Raw genomic sequence first — 16,582 nt, 5'->3', positions numbered from 1 at the left:
TCGTGACATTATCTTCGAAATCTCATATCTGATACCAGAATTTCATGAGCCATTTACTTTAATGGCATTTAATGTTAATCTTTATACATTTGCCATTATTCATACCATTCTAATTGTTTATGTTAATGCAATTTTCACTTTGACCATTTGGACCATATTGTGTGATATATCTTGTTTGTGTATACTTTACTTGTTTGTGTGGTCTTTGACCATTAATGTACATAATAACAACAAAAGCCCAAACAAACTTTTGTGTGGACTATTGACTTGATCTTGGACAAATGGACATAGAACTTAGGCAACATTCCTATGCTAAAGGACTTGGCCAATGCCAACTTTTTGTGAAACCAAGTGCTTGCAATTTGTAACTTCATCTGATACATCATTCAAGATCCCTTTGAGTTCATCTGCAACATGATCATTGTGAAGCTGTTATTTTAAACCTGTGACTTGTGGAATTCATCTGTTACATGGGCTAATTTGAAGAAGATCATGGAGTGGCTAAAGCTTGGATGTGACCATCTTTATTTGATGCCTTTTCTCTTCAAGATTGATATAATTGTGCATTTGTATGTTGCTTAATTCTAAATGTCCAAGGGAATTTTGGGTTTCTATATGGAATTCTTTCCTATTGGATTGCTACCCATCGGTCAGATCTTTTCAACTCTTAACTTTTAATATTGTGCATAGGATTAGTCTCTTCATCTTCTCCCCATTTCTTTAATTTTAAAATCTCTCCCTCCTTTTAAAATTTTCTTTGTTTGAACTTATTTTGTTCTAAACTTTGACCACTTTGCAAAAAGATAGAAACTTTGGCCTTAAGCCATTGCATTTTCAAATTTCTTTTCTTAAATCAAATTTGTAAATAAACTGAACTATACTTGACTTAAACATAAAAAAAAAAGCCAAAAAGAACTAACTCATTCAAACCATTTTTAGGCCTTTGTCCCTTTCAAACTTAATTTTTGTTAAAAGCAATGCATCCACTTTGAAATTTGTATCACGAACTACGAGGTTTTGATCCCCCATTTTTATGTTGGTACGTGGGCACAAGTCCGAAGGTCTTGTCAAACACAAAAATATAATTAATGAATTCTTTTCTCATCCCCCATTCTATTTGTTTGGTAAACATCATTTTGTACCAAATACATATTCACACAAAAAGGGCTCCCTAGGAGTACCTAGGACACTTTGGGTGCTAACACCTTCCCTCTGTGTAACCAACCCCCTTACCTGTAATCTCTGATATTTTATTAGTTTTGATTTAAAAACTTCCTACTTTTGGGTTTTGTTCGTACTTTTACCCTTTTCCCTTGGAAACAATAAAAGCCGGCGACTCTGGTTTTATTAATCTCTAGCTTATCCATAGCTTGATGATCATGAAGTTACCGCTGCAGAAATTAAGTGGCGACTTTGCTTGGGAGTAGTCTCTAGTGGGTTTAGCTTGATGTATGTGTGATATAATCTGCTTATTGTGCTTGGTGATCTCTGAGTGGTGAGATAAGTTCTAACCTGAACTTGAGTGCAATTAAGATAAGAGGATGGTATAATCATGCTCGACTTGTGTGGAGTAGTCCTTAACAAGTTGGCTTGAGATCCATCTGCTCAGTGGAGACTCTTTTGGATTTGGAAATGTCACACAAGTATTTGTGGTTAGGCATTATTATCTCTAATTTGGGTCCGAGAAGCTGAGGACCTTAGAACATTTAACCCCTCTTGGCCTATTTAGGACGTAGTGCGGAAACTGTTCAAGTGTAGACTTGATAACAGTTGTTACGTGATACTACACTCAGACGAGTTTCTCTTGAGAATATTATGGGTCGACGAGTCAGTCATCTTAACCTGTAATATCCAATAGATGAAATTAAGACTCTGGGAACTTTTTAGAACATGATCTACAGGTTTTTATCCTTAGTTCAATCCTTTGGGATGGTTCTTACCCAGACTCCATGCTTGTGACTTACAACAAACCCTTGATTCTTGGTTGATCCAATCAAGTCTTGTTAATATCAATGGAACTTGGATGTTAATAAGGTGTAAACCATAATCCACCAAAATAGATGATTGATCTTGATAATGACTTGATTCATCTCTTGACCTTTGTTTGCCTTGTGTGTGATCCCTTATTTGTGATAGTTGCATTCACGCATTGATGCGCATCATAACATTCATCATACAAAAATTTCAAGGAACTGAGGTATTATTTGAAAATATTTTCAAACCATGGATTGTGGACGAAGGAACACTAAGAAGTACAGTTTCAGATGTCCCGACTTGAAAGAGTTAAGGAAGCTAGCATCTTTTGTATTAGATCCCTTGGACTTCAAACAACTCCATGGGAAGCTTCTGTCTATCTTGTCTGCTGATGTGGTTGAAGGACTTTTGAGTGTACTAGTGCAGTTCTATGATCCTCTCTACCGCTGTTTCACTTTCCTAGATTTTCAGCTTGTGCCTACATTGGAGGAGTATTCTCATCTCTTGGGGATACCTGTTTCTAGTAGGGTACCTTTTAGTGGATTGGAAGAGATTCCCAGATCTTATCTTATTGCTGAAGCTCTTCACTTGAAGAAGTCTGAAATAGAGGCTCATTGGGTGAAGAAAGGAGGATTGTTTGGGTTGCCATTTGATTTCCTCATTGAGGAAGCTATTGCTTTTGCTCAAGCCGGTAGTGTGGATGCTTTTGAAGCTATCTTTGTGTTTCTCATTTATGGATTAGCTTTGTTCCCTAACATTGACAGTTTTGTTGATGTTAACGCCATTAGAATTTTCTTGATTGGGAATCCTGTTCCTAATTTGTTGGGTGATATGTATTTCTATTTACATGTACGGAATTCTAAGGGTGGTGGAACTATTGTCTGTTGCATTACTCTCCGTACAAGTGGTTTATTTCGCACTTGCCTCAGACACCTGCTTTTGTGGAGAACAAACAATGCCTACGGTGGTCTCAGAGACTTATGTCTCTCACTAATGATGATATAGTTTGGTACAATCCTTCTTTGAGTAGTTTGGAGATTATTGATAGTTGTGGTGAATTCTCTAATGTGCCTCTCATTGGTACACAAGGAGGAATTAACTACAACCCTGCTTTGGCTCGTCGTCAAATTGGGTTCCCCTTGAGAGACAAACCTAATAACACTTTGTTAGAAGGTCTTTTCTATCAAGAGGGTAAAGATCCCTAACATTTGAAGCAAAAGATTGTGCATGCTTGGCATAATGTGCATAGGAAAGGGAGATCTGAGCTTGGTCCGTGCAACTGTGTAGCTTTGGAAGCTTACACTCTTTGGGTGAAGAAGAGAGCTTTGGAGTTGAAGCTTCCCTATCCTTATGAAAAACCTATGTCTATGGTTGTGGTTGAGCCATTAACTCTCCCTAACCAAGATGTAGAGGAGTTAGAAGATGCGCTCGCCAAGATGAAGCAAGAGAAGGACATGTGGGAAGAGCGTTTCCGTGATTTGAGCAAAAAGCATGAGGAGTTGCAGTTGGAGTCTAAGGACAAAGATGAACTCATTGAGATACTTGAAGACCGAGTGACGAAGAGAGAGAGAGAGCCAGAGGTTTCATCTTCTAGCATACCTTAGCCTTCCGTTGCTTGAAAGAATATTGTTGATAAGCTTGTTCTCGAGAAGACTCAGATGAAGGCTTCTTTTAAGACCGAGATTCGTCGCATTCGAAGGAAGTACGCGCCTTCGTCTAGATCTTCTGACATTGTTGTTAGGGATCCTTAGGATGACTAGTCTCCTTTTCTCTTGTATTTTTCATTTGGTTTCTGAAGTTGTACTCGGTGTAATCCTTCCAATTATATGAATGAAAATAAATTTTTTTGGTGATATAAAAATTATTGCAATTGTTGATATATATATATATATATATATATATATATATATATATATATATATATATATATATATATATATATATATATATATATATATATATGTATTTGCAAATGATATAGTAAGTTACTTGAAAACAAAAATAAAGTAATCAATCATTGCATTTCATGCATCATGTGCATAACCAGGTTTCTCTTTCGCCAGATGTCTCATTGGTGTTTCTTCTGTGCTGAAGCCAAGCTGACTCATCGGTACAACACTGGCGCCAATCATCTCAAAATTATGGAGCATTTAGAGAAAGAGAACAGAGAGCTGAAGGACGAGATCGCTTGCTTGAATGCCATGATGGAGTCAGTTCTGGCTGCCTAGAGTCAATCTTTTCCAACGCTTGCAACTTCTCCTCCTCAGAGGACTGTTATTTCAGAGGTGGCTACCTCTACCATGCCTGCTGCTACCGCTCATTTTGTGCCTGCTATGCCTTTCGGATTCCCGTGGGGAATGCCGTCCAACTTTATGCCTAAAGGCTTTACGCCTACCTTTGCTTCCATGCCGGCATCTAGCCCGGTCATGTCTGTGCCACCTCCAGTTGTGCATACCTTACCTCGTGTAGAGGACACCATTTATCATTCCGAGCCGTCTGAGGGTCCGGATGTTTACGAGAAAATGGATGTAATGAAAGATCAGTTTATTAAGTTGCGTAAGGAATTGAAGATGCTAAAGGGTAAGGACTTGTTTGGAAAGAGTGCTGTTGAGTTGTGTTTAGTGCCCAATGTGAAGATCCCTGTGAAGTTCAATGTACCTGACTTTGAAAAGTACAAAGGGAACACATGTCCGCTTAGTCATCTAGTGATGTATGCTCGCAAGATGTCTACTCAGACCGATAATGATCAACTGTTGATTCACTACTTCCAAGATAGTTTGACCGATGCTGCGCTTAGATGGTATATGGGATTAAACAGTGCAAGCGTTCGTACTTTCAATGACTTGGGAGAGGATTTTTTCAAGCAATATAAGTACAATATGGATATGGCGTATGATAGAGACCAGTTGAGGTCTATGTCTCAGAGGGATAAGGAGACATTTAAAGAGTATGCACAGAGACGGAGGGAATTGGATGCCCAGATCCCTCCTCCCTTGCAGGAAAAAGAGATGACAAAGATCTTTCTGAAAACTCTGAGTTCATTCTATTATGAACGTATGATTGCTAGTGCCCCTAGTGACTTTACCGAAATGGTAAATATGGGGATGAGGCTTGAGGAAGGAGTCTGAGAGGGACGTTTGTCGAAAGATGAAGTATCTTCGAGTAAGAGATATGGTAGCAATTTTGGGAAGAAAAAGGACAATGAAGCAAATGCAATAAGCAGTGGGAGGCAGAGGAGGCCTCAGATCAGAAGGAATCCACCATCCCGTCAACATCATCATCAAGTATTTTCAGTTATCCCTGTGTTTTCTAATCAACAATCAACACCAGTTCAACAACCACAACAACAACCGCAACAACGAACAAACACCTACAACAACAACAACACCAACAATCATCATCAACAAAACTTCAAGAGGAAGAAGGTCTCTTTCGACCCGATTCCTATGTCTTATGCAGAATTGTATCCCTCTTTGGTTCTCAAGAACCTAATCCAACCGAGAAACCCGCCGCAAATTCCAGAACCACTTCCATGGTGATACAAGCCTGGGCTCCGTTGTGATTTTCATCAAGGAGCACCCGGACATGATATAGAGAACTGTTATCCGCTCAAGTATGAGGTTCAGAAGCTGATAAAGAGTGGAATGGTGTCCTTCGAGGACCGTGCGCCGAATGTGAAAGCAAATCTGCTACCCGCCCATGGGAACTCTTATGTGAATATGGTGGATGGTTGCCCTGGCGAGTTTAAGGTTTTTGATGTGCGTTTTATCCAGAGATCTTTAGTGCAAATGCATAAGGATATTTGTTTGGTGAGTGATTGTGAGCATGACCATGATGGTTGTGTTGTTTGCAGTATTAATTCAAAAGGTTGCGAAGTTGTGAAAAGGGACATCCAACGACTGATGGATGAAGGCATTATTCAAATTGTTCAATCCCGTCATGTGGATGACGATGTAAATGTCATAGTGCCCATTTTCAAGCAACCAGAGAGATTGGTAATTCAATACGACAATAACAACAGTAACAATACCAATAATAGATCAGTATCGTCGTTGGTTATACAGCTAGCGAGCCCAATCCCGTATTCTTCTGATAAAGATATTCCGTATCACTATAATGCTACACTAATAGAAGGTGGTTAAGATGTCCCGTTGCCTACGACTAGCTCTGTGGTGGTAATTGCTGATGTTACCAAAGTGACCCGCAGTGGTCATGTGTTTGGGCCAGTGTTCCCAAAGGATAAAAAAGAATCAGTTGTTGGAAAGAAGGTAGAAGTGCCTGTTATAGATTCAGTTGGTGCTTCAAAGGGTAAGTCTGGTGAATCCAGCAATTTGAAGGCTAACGATGATGATGAGGTACTTCGGTTAATCAAAAAGAGTGAGCAGTTGCTCCAAACCCTCTCAAAAATCTCAGTGTTGTCTCTACTCATGAATTCTGAAGCGCACAGAGAAGCACTGTAGAGAGTTTTGGAACAAGAGTTTGTAGAACATGATGTTACATTGGATCAATTCGATCACATCATGGCTAACATCACTTCGTGCAATAATCTTAACTTCTGTGATGTAGAACTCCCTGAGGAGGGCAGAAATCATAATCTAACTTTACATATTTCTATGAATTGCAAAGAGGATTCTTTGTCAAATGTGCTTGTTGACACCGGGTCGTCACTGAATGTGCTTCCAAAGTCAACCCTATCAAAGCTATCATACCAAGGAGTGCATATGAGGTCTAGCGGTGTAATCGTCAAAGCTTTTGACGGTTCCCGCAAAACGGTTATTGGTGAAGTGGACCTTCCAATTAAGATAGGTCTGAGTGATTTTCAAATTACTTTTCATGTAATAGATATCCACCCGGCCTACAGTTGCTTGTTGGGAAGGCCATGGATCCATGAGGCAGGAGCTGTTACCTCCACATTGCACCAGAAGCTCAAATTTGTGAAGAATGGAAAGCTTGTGATTGTTGGTGGGGAGAAAGCGTTGTTGGTTAGCCACCTGTCATCTTGCTCTTATGTAGAAGCTAAGGATGAGGTTGGAACTCCGTTCCAAGCCGTGTCTATTGCTGCTGAAAAGAGAGTTGGGGCACCTATGTCCTCATTGAAAGATGCCAAAAAGATTATAGAAGAAGGTAATGTTGATCAGTGGGGGCGCATGGTAGAGGTCTCCGACAACAAAGGCAAAACTGGTTTGGGGTTCCAGAAAGGTTCATCAAATGCAAGGTCTGAAGATATGCAACTTAGCTTCCGTAGCAGAGGGTTCATTCATGGAAATGAACAACACTTAGCGGTTGTGCTAGAAGATGACAAAGAGGAAGATTGCACCAATTATGTGACGCATGGAAAGGCTTGCAACAATTGGACTGTTGTTGATATTCCTATTATTTTGCATCGATCTAAGTAATGGTTTTTATATGTTTTTAAAATCCTTCTCCTATGCCTAAGGGAGAAGTGAACATTGTTGGTGTAAGACCCTAATTTTGACCCTAAGATCCCTCATGGAATCATGTTATTGCACAAGTACATTGCCTCAAGGATCATAGCATGTTTGGCTCCTTAACCCTAGGGTTGGGACTTGTGTGAGTAGTTTGAAACCATCAAGCATGCTTGTATTTTATATTATTGATTTTCTTATTTTGATTACTAACCAAAAGGAAAAATATATGTCACTAACTCTTTTTGTTTTGAAGCTCAAGTGATCATGTGCTCCCATGCTCCTAGGAGGCTCCTAAGCCCAATGAAATGGCTAGATGAAGATGAGAAAAAGCATGAAAATGGTCCACAAAGCTCCTAATCATCATATATGTCTCCCAAGTATCTCAATTTTCCAATTTTATCAAGATAATCCAAAGGGCTTGAGGATTGTTTCCCAAGGAAACCCTAATTAAACTGTGCCCTAATTGTGCCTTGCGCATGAAGCAACCTCAACCTATGATCAAATATAATCAAGGGAAGTTATTTCATTCATTATTTTATGCATATGTGAGCCTATGTGAGGCCACTCAATCATTTATTCATCAAGATTGGAAGTTTGGCTTTGAAAAGTTAACCAATCAAGTCATCTGACTAAACTGAGGTCAACTGAGATGTAACTTTGATATGTTTGTCAAATGAAGATGACCCCAAGAGAAAACAATTTATTAAGAACCATATGAACAACTTTCATTTTCATCAAAAATCCATTTGAAACTTGTAAGGTCATCATTCATTTCAAAACATTATAGGTCATTTTGACTGAAACCCTAATTTTAGGTCAACTTCCCAAGGACATAACTTCCTTAATATGTATGATTTTCAGGTGAGACCAAATGCATTATAAATCTTGAGATGTCTACTTCAAATAGTATGTTGGACAAAATTTCATAATCCCAAAATAAATACATGTAATAATACAAAATCTTATAGGTCATATTGGACCTAAGTCATTGAATTTGAAAAAGTACCTAACTTCAAATGCCCATAACTTTGTCATAGAAAATCCAAATTATGCGAAATTTGAGTCTAAATTGATCACCTTGAAAAGACATACAACGTTGATGTTGGATATTTTCTCATTTGAATCTTGCATCATGCAAACAGAGGGGTTTGATTAGGCTTACTTTTGGTGAAAATTTTCAAAGGTGACTTAAACATGTTTTGTACCTAAATTTTCACAGCCAGTTTTCATTCATTTCCAAATGCCAAATGAATTTTTTCCCAACATGACTTTTGTTCCTTATTTCAAGGTCTTTCCAACCATTACTCACATTACTTTTTTTGACTTAACATTCTTGAGTTTCAAAGAGCTCTTCATTTATGTGCATTTTGGCATTTCATGTTATAACTTGGTATGCAAGCTAATTCCACTTCATGTACACGTCCAATTCCATTTCAAATGAACTCAGCATGGTTTTGCACCCATCATTGGGCCTCACATGCGCCTGTACAGGCCCATGCATCCAATTTCCATTTGCCATGCACACGAGTGAAGCATGATGCACAACCAATTTCAACTATAAATAAGCACTCCATCTCCTTCATTTGGTAACCTTTTGGAGATCTGAAACGATGTAGCACTGAAACCATAGTCATACCAAAGGAATTTTCCAAAAAATTTTCTCACTTTCAAGCTTGAAATTCAACATCATTAGTTGATTTTCAAAGCTCAATTCCTTAGCCTATCATCTCCACTGCATCCCTAGAGTAAAGAGGAGTCAAGATCTTGAAGAATTCGTGGCTTGAAGAGCTCCAATTCAGAGGTATAACTTCAAACTTTTTGGATCTAGAACTTGCAATTCAATGTAGTATTCTCTTATTTGTGTGGTTTTCTGAAGTCCTCACACTTGAGGCAAGCCAATGGTGGTTTCAATTTTCCATTTCGTGTACTTTCAGTTTGAACACCATGATCTTCCACTTCGCATTTCTCTCAATATAGGAAGAGTGAGGAAGATTCATGGATACAGTGGTGATCTCCATCACACGAGCTTCATTTCCATGTCCTTACTTTCCATTTTTGTTAAACTTTTTTCTCTGCAACTGGTGGCCGAATTCTGTTGGCTCGCCGGAGAAGACGGTGGTTTCCACCACCACCATTGACGTGTCTTACTTCTTGGCCCTTAGATCTGAATGCCACATTCTAATCTCATTCATCCATTATGCTTACTTTATTTAATTCACATTGCCACGCGTTTGACTTGGTCACACCATGTGCCCTCACATCTGAGCCTTTAATCCATGCCACGTCAATTAATGAACCTGATCCTTTGGCTGCACATTTTTCTATTATTTCTATTTTCTTTTAATTTCAGATAATTCCTTTTATTTTCAAAAATTCATAAAAAATTTATTTGAAGTTACAAAAATATGAGACCAACTCCAAAAATTTTCTTGAAAAATCTAGTTTCATATTTTGATTTTTAATTATTTTTCCGATTTAATTTAATATTTTTTGTGAATTATTTGAGTTTTAATAGTTTTAATTCATATTTAAATACTTTCTGATATTCGAAAAATCCAAAAATATTTTCCTAACACCTATGGATCATGATAAGTCAATGAAAAATAGTCTCATCAATTTCTTATTTGATTTGAGATTTATTTGAGATTTTAATTCATATTGTGTTATTTTTTAGTGTTTTTAATTGTTTTTAATTACTTTTTGATTTCAAAAATTATTGAGAAAATTAGTCAAAGCTTGTTTGACCATGTTAGACCTATCAGAATTTAGCTGGACTTGTTGAAGTCGATTTGAATTGAATTTGAGGTTTGACCTTATTTGTTTATTTTATATTTGCATTTTATTTTTAATTCAAAAAATACCAAAAAATTATGGTTGACTTGTTGACTTGTAATCTTCATTTCCTTTCTGTTTGGTGTTGATTTATGTTGGTTTGATCCATATTTGATCAATTGGATTTAATACTTGTATTCTTTTTCCCCCCCTTTCATCTTCATCCCATTCTTTTCATTAATGGCCAATGAGTTAATGTCTTATGGTTGATCTTGACAAATGAGAGGTTTAACCTTCTTTGATCCAAACCAAACTCAACTTGATCCATGAACAAGTGAGTTGTTTTGTGTCCAAGATAGGTTGCTTCTTGGTCAAGAAAATAACCTAAAGTCCGCACAAGGCACTTCTCCTTTTGTTTTGGCATGACAAGTTTATGGAGCATGGCTTACTAGTCATGATCTCTAACTTGTGTTATTTGCCTATAGTTTTATTGACCGGCCTCAGATAGGTGTGACTACTACATTAGTCCACTTACGATTGCTTAACATAGAGCTACATTGTCTTATGACAAGCTAACATAACTTCACTAATTACTAACTTTAATTTGAGCATTTAATTTCTTGCCATTTACTTTTAATGTAATTTATTTCTTGCTCATTATTCATATTGATTTTCCCTTTGCTCACTTGAGCACATATTTTATGTTTATGCCATTTTTCTTTTGCTCATTTGAGCTCATTATTGTATAAATATGTTGATATCTTGTGTTTGTTTTGTGTGGACCAAATGCAAAAAGGAGAAAGGACTTAGAATTAGGACTTACCTATGCTTAAAGGAGTTCAAGAGCAACTAGGCCTCATGCCTTTAGAATGCTAAACTTATTGAAGAGCAACTAGGCCTCATGCCTTTAGAATGCTAAATTTCAAGTTAAGACCATTGTCATGAGTAGCCAAGTTAAGAGAGATAAGCCAAATGGAGATCCTAGGAGATTGAATCCAAATTTGTGATTGCTTGTTTGTGTGCTAAGTCCAAAGGAAAGGAGCATCTTGAATCATCTATATGATTTCAAGAAAAGGAACTCCAAGGGTTTATCTTCCCCTCTTATCTTTTTTTTCTTTAGTACTAGCCCTTCTCTTCCTCTCCCCACTCTAACCAAGCCAAAAAATCATTTTTCTAAACTTTGACATTATTTCAAACTAGAAACCTAGGCCTTATGCCTTTGACTTTTCAAAACTCTTTTCACAAATACTCATTGTGAATAAATCTAAATCCAACTTTGACTTCATTTTGTAAATAAATCTAACTTGTAAAGTTGTTTTTGTGGTTCCAATGGCCACCTTATTAAAACCTTTTCATAAACATTAGTTATAGGTTTGAGTTATCATAGTGCTTGATGTAAATCTCACCTCATCCTTAGTGATTGCATTATAAGTCTTCCATACTTATTATAGGGTTAACCCCTCACTAGTATGTGGAAGCTTTCCTCACATGGTGGATTGTTGGTTTAGGTTGAGTTTTCTCCCTTTGATAACAAAGGACCTTAAGGATTTTGATCAAATCAATTCACCAATGTTTGAGATTTTTACCCTGAAGTACGAGGTTTTGATCCTCCTTTGTGATGGTACGTAGGCAATGGGTTCATCCATTCAAACAACAAATTTGTAAATATAAGCTATTCTCTTCTCATCCCCCCAATCCTTTGTACAAATATTTTCACAAATACCAATCTACAACACATATTTGCAAAAAGGTTTCCCTTAGAGTACTAAGGATGTTTTGGGTGCGTAAAACTTTCCCATTTCATAACCAACCCCCTTACCCAGATCTCTGACATTTTTATTAGTTTTTGATTTGAAAAACTTCTTACTTGGTTTTTGTTAGCTTTTTAGCCTTTCCTTTGGACAAATAAAAGTGCGGTGGCGACTCAAATTGTATGTTTACTTTTGGTTTAGTCAATAAACCTAAAGGTAACAAAAACCCCGCTACAGAAAAGTGGCGACTCTGCTGGGGATCAACATTCTCTAGTGGGTTTAGCCTACTTCTTGCTTATGTGTGTTGTATTTATTTGTGACATATTTTTGTGCAAATTTGGGATGAATGTATTGCTTGTAATGTATGAATTGCTTGATATATTAATTGCTTGTATGCTTGGTGGTTTCTTGTGAGATGAGTTCTATACCCGAACTCGAGTGCACTTATGATAGGAGAATGGCATAGTTTTGTTGACTTGTGTGGAGTTATTCCTTAACAAGTTAACTTGCAAGCCCATTCACTTGGTGGAGGTCTTGTTGCGATCAATAATGTCACACGAGTAGTCGTGGTTAGGCATTACTCTTTCCATTATAAACCTTAGAAGCCAAGGACCTTAGATACCTAGCCCATCTTGGCCTATTTTAGGACGTAGTGCGAAGGTCGTTCAAGTGTAAGACTTGAGGCGATTGTTACGTGATAGTACACTCATAAGAGCCTCTCTAGAGAATATTTTTGGAATACGAGTAGTCGTTTTTATCCGATAATATCCGAAAGATGAGATGATGACTATGGGGACCTTTTTAAAACATGATTGTCAGGTTTAACCATAGTACACTCCCATTGGGTGGTTCTTAACCGAGACTCCATGCTCGTGACTCTCAACAAACCCTTGATTCGCGGTTGATCCATTCTCGTATATCCTCAATATAAATGGAACTTGGGTGTTGATAAGGTGTAAACCATAATCCACCAAAATGGATGATTGATATTGATGATAACTTGAGTCATCCCGTGACCTTTGTGTGGTGTGACTTGCTTGATCCTTGAGTGTGATTGTTGCATCCATGCATTCATGCATTCATTTTCATTCATGCCATCAACAATAAGACTTTTCAAGGAACTTAAGAGGTATATTTGCAAATATTCAGACATGGATAAGCAAAGAAGGAATACGAAGAAGTACAGTTTCAGACAACCCGACTTGAAAGAGTTAAGGAGTTTGACATCTTATGTATTAGAGCCTTTAGAGTTCAAAGCTCGCCATGGGAAGCTTCTGTCTATTCTTTCTACTAAGGTGGATGAAGGTCTGATGAGTGTGTTGGTGTTGTTCTACGATCCTCTGTATCGGTGCTTCACTTTTTCAGATTTCTAGCTTTTGCCTACCCTAGAGGAGTATGCCTATCATGTGGGTATACCAATTCTGGACTAGTTGCCGTTTAATGGCTTGGAGAAGATTCCGTCTTCTCAAGAGATTGCTGACATGCTCCATGTAGATGTATCTGACATTGTTGCCCATATGACTACCAAAGGTGGAATTCAAGGTCTCCCGTCTGATTTTATGATTTCCAAAGCTACTTTGTTTGGGAAGGCCATGAGTAAGGAAGCTTTTAAAGCCATATTTGTACTCCTCATCTATGGGCTAGTGTTAATTCCCAACATCGACAACTTTGTGGATGTGAACGCTATTAGGATTTTCTCTTCTCTTAATCCCGTTCCGACTCTGTTGGGTGACACTTATTTGTCTTTGCATATGAGGAATGAAAATGGTGGTGGTTCCATTGTGTGTTGTCTGTCTCTGTTATACAAGTGGTTTATGTCGCACTTGCCTCAGACGCTTGCCTTCAAGGAGAACAAGGGATGTCTACGGTGGTCCACGAGACTTATGTCTCTCACTAATGATGATATCTCTTGGTATAACTGTGTCTATGATGGCGTTCAGATTATTGACTCTTGTGGTGTACTTTTGGGTTTTGTTCATACTTTTCCCCTTTTCCCTTGGAAACAATAAAAGCGCGGTGGCGACTTTGGTTTTATTGATCTCTAGCTTATCCATAGCTTGATGACCATGAATTTACCGCTACAGCAATCAACCGTGCAATCTCATCCTTCAACTCTCTATTCTCTTTTATCAAATGTTCAATGATCTTGGGTTCATTGGCGCGAGTGTGTATATCGGTGAGTCAGCTTGGCTGAAGCATAAAAGAATAACCAATAAGACAATATGGTGGAAGAAAAACCTGCTATGCATATGATACATGTAATGCAATATTTGTAAATATTAAATAATAACAATAGTAACAATTTGATTGACCATAAAATCTCTTTTTCTTCATAAAATTTGGAAGGATCACACTGAGTACAATTTCAGAAACCAAAGTACAAATACAAGAGAAAAGGAAACTAATCATTTGGCGAGTGTGTCTTCTAACTCCTCTACATCGTGGTTAGGGAGAGTTGATGGCTCAGCCACAACCAAAGACACAGGTCTTTCACAAGCATATGGCATATTCAACTCTAAAGCTCTTTTCTTCAGCCAAATAGTGTAAGCTTCCAAAGCTACACAGTCGCACGGACCAGGCTCGGATCTTCCTTTCCTATGCACGTTATGCCAATCATGTATCATCTTCTGCTTCAAATGTTGGGGATTTTTACCCTCTTGATAGAAAAGACCTTCTACCTGAGTGTTATTAGGTTTGTCTCTCAAGGGGAACCCAAGATGATGACAAGCCAAAGCAGGGTTGCAGTTGATTCCTCCTTGTGTACCAATGAGAGGCACATTAGAGAATTAACCACAACTGTCAATAATATCCTACTCAATGTAGAATTATACCAAACAATATCATTAGTAAGAGAGATAAGTCTCTAAGACAACCATAGACATTGCTTGTTCTCCAAAAAAGCAGGCGTCTGAGGCAAGTGCAAAATAAAACACTTGTACAGAAGAGGAACACAACAGACAATAGTCCCACCACCTTTAGAATTCCTCAAATGCAAAGATAAATACATGTCACCCAACAGAGTAGGAACAAGATTCTTGATCAAGAAGATTCTAATGGTGTTAACATCAACAAAACCATCAATGTTAGAGAACAAAGCTAAACCTTAGATGAGCAACACAAAGATGGCTTCAAAAGCATCCACACTACCAACTTGAGCAAAGACAATGGATTTACCAATGAGGAACTCATAAGTCAACCCAAATATTCATCCTTTCTTCACCCAATGAGTCTCAATCTCAGATTTCTTCAGACAGAGAGCTTCAGCTATGATATGAGATATGGGAATCTCCTCCAATCCACTAAAAGGTACCTTATAAGAAATGGGTATTCCCAAGAGATGGGCATATTCCTCTAACGTAGGCACAAGCTGATAATTGGGAAAAGTGAAGCAACGGTAGAGAGGGTCATAAAACTGAACCAACACACTTAAGAGTCCCTCAACCACATCAACAAATAACACAGATAAAACTTTCCATGGCGTTGTTTGAAGTCCAGGGGATCTAATACAAAGGATGATAAATTCCTTAGCTCTTTCGAATCAGGACATCTGAAACTGTACTTCTTAGTGTTCCTTCGTCCATAATCCATGGTCTGAAAATATTTGCAAATAAGACCTCATTTCCTTAAATTTTATTTTTGTCATGAATGCTACGATATGCATGAATGCATGAATGCAACAATCACAAACAAGGGATCACACACAAGGAAAACACAAAAAAAGGTCACGCGATAGATTAAGTCATCATCAAGATCAATCATCCATTTTTGTGGATTATGGTTTTCACATTATCAACACCTAAATTCCATTGATATTGATGGGACTTGATCGAACCAACCGAGAATCAAAGGATTTTTTGTGAGTCACGAGCATGGAGTCAAGTTAAGAACCATCCTAAAGGAGTGTACTAAGGATAAAACATGTAGATCATGTTCTAAAAAGTTCCCAGAGTCTTAATTCCATCTATCGGATATTATAGGTTAGGATGACTGACTCATCAACCCATAACATTCTTAAGAGAAACTCGTCTGAGTGCAGTATCGCGTAACAACTGTTATCAGGTCTACACTTGAACAGTCTCCGTACTACGTCCTAAATAAGCCAAGTTGGGTTAAATGTTCTACGGACCCTAGCTTCTCGGACCCCAAATCAGAGAATGTAATGCCTAACCACAAATAAGTTGTGTAACATTAGTAACTCCAAAAGGGTCTCCATCGAGTAGATAGGTCTCAAGCCAACTTGTTAAGGACTATTCAACATAAGTTGAACATGACTATACCATCCTCATATCTTAATTGAACTCAAGTTCGGGTTAGAACTTATGTCACCACTCAGAGATCACCAAGCACAACCGACAAATTATATCACACAAGCAAATACACAAACATAAAATATACAAATATATACATATAAATAAGTACGCTAAACCCATTAAGGACTACTCTCCAGCAGAGTCGCCACTTAATTTCTGTAGCGGTAAATTCATGATCATCAAGCTATGGATAAGCTAAACGTCAATAAAACCAGAGTCGACACCGTGCTTTTATTGTTTCCAAAGGAAAAGGGAAAAGTAAGAAAAAACCTAAAGATAAGAAGTTTTTAAATGAAAACTAATAAAATGCCAGAGATTATAGGTAAGGGGGTTGGTTACATAGAGG

This window comes from Lathyrus oleraceus, chromosome 7 (genome assembly GCF_024323335.1).
Source record: "Lathyrus oleraceus cultivar Zhongwan6 chromosome 7, CAAS_Psat_ZW6_1.0, whole genome shotgun sequence".
Lineage (NCBI taxonomy): Eukaryota > Viridiplantae > Streptophyta > Magnoliopsida > Fabales > Fabaceae > Lathyrus > Lathyrus oleraceus.
Note: the sequence above shows the minus strand (reverse complement) of the source record.